The sequence below is a fragment of the Parasteatoda tepidariorum genome, chromosome 10 (genome assembly GCF_043381705.1).
Source record: "Parasteatoda tepidariorum isolate YZ-2023 chromosome 10, CAS_Ptep_4.0, whole genome shotgun sequence".
Lineage (NCBI taxonomy): Eukaryota > Metazoa > Arthropoda > Arachnida > Araneae > Theridiidae > Parasteatoda > Parasteatoda tepidariorum.
The window spans coordinates 14022470-14027229 of record NC_092213.1 but is presented as its reverse complement, the minus strand read 5'-3'; the positions used below and the strand labels follow the sequence as shown (position 1 = coordinate 14027229).

Genomic DNA, 4760 nt, shown 5'->3' with positions numbered 1-4760 from the left:
AATAAAAATCCATTAAATTATTATTTTATCCAAAAAACTTTTAATAAATTAAAATAAAGTAAAAAATAGCCTAACAAATTTAATTACTTTTTAATTTAATTCTTTATGGGCACCTTAAATTAGATTTCCGTTTGTAATAAATTCAATAATGTAAAATAATACTTAAACATATAATATCAAAATTAATTTTCACATTTAAAAATAAAAAAGAAAGTTTTGTTTCAAAAAGAAATATTTACCTAATTAATTAAGAAACACTTCTTTATATATTCTTTTCAATAATAGATTACGTTCAGAACAAGGTAACGACGGCGATCACAAAGTCAGTCCCACTGAAAATAATCTACAAGAAACGATATCAAGTCGCGACAAAGTAAACTAAGAGGTGCGGAAACGAACTCGCGAGATCACGATATATGTTCTCAAAACTGATTCTGATTCTACTGCTCATAAATTAAGGCCGTTTCGATATAACGATATGAACATCGTCTTCCCCAGCGCGAGTTGGCATCGGAAAGTAAGAGATCCTTGCGTGTCTTGTATCGTTATATCGTTCGTCTTCCTTACTCGACGGCTTAAATCAGATTTCTGATGCATCGCCTGGAACGAAAGTTGCTGTATCGCCCTGCCGATACAGACGTTGAATCGATATGTCGCTATATAGCCCAGTCCTATTTGTAACGTAGCATTGAGAATTTACATTAAAGAAATCCCGTGTAGGTGGTGACTGATGCACGTTGAAATTCTGTTGGGTTGCAAAGTCCTCCACGTTCCCATAAATCAATACCTCTGGTGGTATTGGATTGGAGATCGATCGTTCTCTGATACTTATGCAACTTAATAGAGAATGAACGTTCACTAATCTAGCGTGGGTTAAAAAAATATGAATTCTTACACAAACAAAAAGTTTTATCTAGCGGGCGATTTCAAAAAGAGGTCATGATGACCATCTTTTAAAAATTAATATAGATTATGGTTGATCGACAGAACGCACCTTATCTGTAGCACAGGAGTATAGAAAATTTAAAAATTTCTCAAAACCAGTATATTATAGAAAAGAAACAAAACTGCATTTTGTTTTACTAATTTTTTTCATTTATTCTTTTTTTTATTTTTATATTTATTTTCATGTTGTTGCTTTTTTTTCATAGTTATTTTCAATTTAATATCTAAAAAATAAAGTGGTCTAAGGTGTGCTTATTACTTGTAAAAGCCAGAAGCCCTAATAGCAGCCCAGCTTGGAGGAATCAATTATAATGAGGAAGTATATTTTTACTAAATTAAGTTCCAGCTTTTCTGTTCAATTTATATTCATTTGAAAATAAAGTTCTTTGAATCAAGTTAAAAGGATAATTTAGAATTTATTTTTCAAAAAAACTACTCTTCTTGAAGTTTATTTACGCTGTAAGAGGGACAGGTTAACTTAGTCTGCAAAAATAGATATATGAGATGCACAAGATAAATTTAAACAAACTGATAAGCTTATACTCATGTATAAGAGTATCTACAGCTTCAGGTGCAAAACTAATTTCGAATTTAAACTCCTCACACACCCCAATTAGACAAGTTTTTGTACAAGTGCAACGAAATTCCCCTGTTTAATCAAGCAATGGAGGGAAGATAAGGAGCAGGTGTTGCACAGTGTGCAAAATTGAAGAAACGGACCACCCTGAATATCTTTTGATCTGATCGGATCTTCACAATCTCAGAGTCAATCTTAATGGCTAAAATGGGGGACCTCAAGTATGCTAATTAATTAATTAATGCAGATGATCTTTTAAGTTACGAAATCAGGCACAAATACGTACTTTCTCTGAATAAACGTAGGTACCTTTTTTTAGGTGGGGAGGGGCTATTTCAGATTTCTGACACCCAAAATAGGAGATAGCCACAATCTGGGAAATACAGTCCCAATAGTTTGGTCAGGAGAGCGATCCAAACGTTGGACCCTTTAATGTTAATTTTTTCTTTTTTGTGTGTGTGTGTGTGTATTTCGCTATATCTGGAGAATTTCTTAAGCAAAATTAAAAATTTTTGCACCCGATTATAAAATTCGTTTATTGAAAGATTATTTAATGCAAAAAGTAACTTTTAGTTAATATTTATTATTTTATATAACAATGGTCGAAAAAATTTTGAATTGTTAGATATACAACTTTTATGAAATTTTACTCAAAATAAAACAAAAATATGAGCAAAATCGGTCTTAATAGTTCCTAAAAAATTTGATTTCAAAAATATGATTTTTTTTTAAACTCAATTTCTCAAAAACTATTCAACTAATTTTGCTTAAATTTTGTATTTTGCCATTGAAAATTGCATTCTTTAACCATTATTAATGATTAAACCATTATTAAATTAAATAGTAAATCTTTACAGAAAGTTACTTTTTGCATGGAATTTATCCTTAGAAAAACAATCTTTATAATTGAGTTCAAAATTTTTTCAGTTTGCTTAAAAAGTTCTCGAGATATGGCAAACTACGCAAAAAGAAAAATTAATATTAAAATGTCCTATCTTTGGACCGCTTGAACTGGTCAAACAGTGTGATCTCTCTCCTTTATATGGGTTCAAGCTGATTTAGGAATAAAGAAAAACAAACACGCAGACCAACTTGCAAAACAAGCACTAAACCAAAACATCATAAGCCTTCTTTCATCACCTCCAGACCTCAGTCAAGCCTTCCTTAATGAACTACTCAATAAAGAACTCTGTGTATGGAAAGGTGGCAAATACTTGATGGATCTCAAGATTACAGTCCACCAATCAGCTCCCGAAATCTCAGAACTAAATCTCTTCCAACAAATGCTATCTTACACAATTGTTCATTGATACAAAACCACAACTGCCGTTCTGCGAACTTATCGACACAGACGATCACATCCCCCTGGAATGTCCCTCTTTCCAGGACGCTCGGAAAGAACTTTATCATTTCTGAATCCAGCATATACCGATATCGTAAACTTGTCTTTTAATCCTCGGAAGTCCCGCAGTGGACTGATTGTTAAGACACGGTTCCCACCAGATCTCCGAAGTCAAGGATCACTGGCTGTGGTCAGTGTGCAGGTGGGTGACCACTTGGATCAGTCTGCTTAGGGACCGAGAGTGTGCGGTATTGGTCCTCGTTAAATTGTTCTACCGTAAAGTGCTCGACTTCGCGTGCAAGTCGTCGGGCTACCTCACAAGGAGAGCCATCCCCTTTGCAGAGGATCAAAATTGTGATGGTATGTCTTCGGATCATCCTCAGGGATGCTCCCCAGACTGTTGCCAATAGCCCATTCTGCAGTTCTAGTGCGACGTAAATGAACAACAACATAATCCTCAGAACAAATTCAAATTCCTCCACAAGTTTTTCCAATCCACAAACCGCTTCTCACTTTTTGTTGCAACTTCCAGCTGCAACCTCACCCCTTAACTATATTATCGGAAATAGAGAGCTATAAGCTAAAGCATTGAGCTTGTCACTCCCTTCTTCAATCAATCAATCAATTTTATTTGTTGAAAAAACTCTAAGCTTGAATTTATAAGCCTGGGTATCCATAATCTTACAAATGTAAAGTGAATTACCATCGTAGTAATGGAAACAATATAGAAAGCGCTTCAAAAGGTTATTTTCACGCAGATATAATTCATATATTATCTTCTTTATGCAGAGAAAAATAGATGTGAATGATAAAATATCTTCTTGCTGATAGTAAATAAAATTCATATTTTGCGTGCATTTTTTTTTTAAAAAGATAGTATTTTCTGTACGATTTATATCATCAATAAACTATTCATTAAGTGTGTGTCATTTCTTTCTGGCAAAAGACAACAATATTAAAGGCAATCTCATTCTATGTTCCCAGTAACATTCCATGTTGCGATACTTGCAGCAAATACTGCAATGATGTTCTGACGGGAAAATATTTACACGTATGGAAATTTAATGTTTGTAGTTTGTGTGTTCATAAGTTTCCAGGTGTAGTTCATAATTATACTTCATTGTGAAACATTTTACTTCGCAAAGAGAAAAAGTGTGCAAAAAGAAGTAGTTTCATTTAATTGTTTTGAGTTCATAATATGAGAATAATTTATGCAGTGCAATATTAAACAGTTGCAGATGATTAAGATGTCTGTCACTTTCATAAAACACATATGATTTGATGTTTATACACAAGAAATTTAAATTGTGATTTTCCTGTTCATACTGAGAAAATATTTTCTGTATTCTGTTAAGGCAATTTAATAGAATTAAACTTTCTTGACCCTCTCATATTTTAAGTTTGTGAAAGTGAAAAACAAAATTTTTTTTGTTGCTTTTCTTCATTTATAATGAACTATATTTCGGTAGTGTCTGTGTGAATAAATTACTATTGAAATTAAATTAGATAATTTCATGTTCAAAACAAATATCATTGTTTGTTCATGTTCATTTTTATAATATGTCTTCCCAATAACAAGTAACATTAATTTTACACTGTCTTAAACTGCATTCATTCACAGTGTATTGAATCTTATGCATGAAGTTGTACATTATTTCTGCAGTTTTCTTGTGATAAAAAACATAAAGGGAAATAATTTGGTTTGGTATGTTCAACAATTATTATATTATTAAAGTTGTTTGTGAAAAATGGAAAATATTAATATATCAATATAATTTAAATTAATGTTTTCACATAGGCATCTATTAATAAATCATATACCTGCTGTACGATTTCTACACTATAATATTTTACTTTTAAAAATTCGGTCTATGTAAGTGACTTGATACAGAATGC

The 4760-nt window shown here is 32.1% G+C and overlaps 1 protein-coding gene and 1 long non-coding RNA gene across 3 annotated transcripts in view; one reads left to right on the top strand and one right to left on the bottom strand.

Moving 5' to 3' along the window:
- LOC139426802 (uncharacterized) overlaps positions 1-4693 on the top strand; it is a 13412-nt gene extending 8719 nt beyond the window's left edge. The window contains exon 2 of the long non-coding RNA XR_011638024.1: positions 3664-4693. This is a non-coding gene — a long non-coding RNA (uncharacterized lncRNA). The remainder of the gene's footprint in view (positions 1-3663) is intronic.
- Positions 1-4760, bottom strand: part of LOC107449418 (uncharacterized) — a 314197-nt gene that overhangs the window by 194515 nt on the left and 114922 nt on the right. The window lies entirely within an intron of this gene.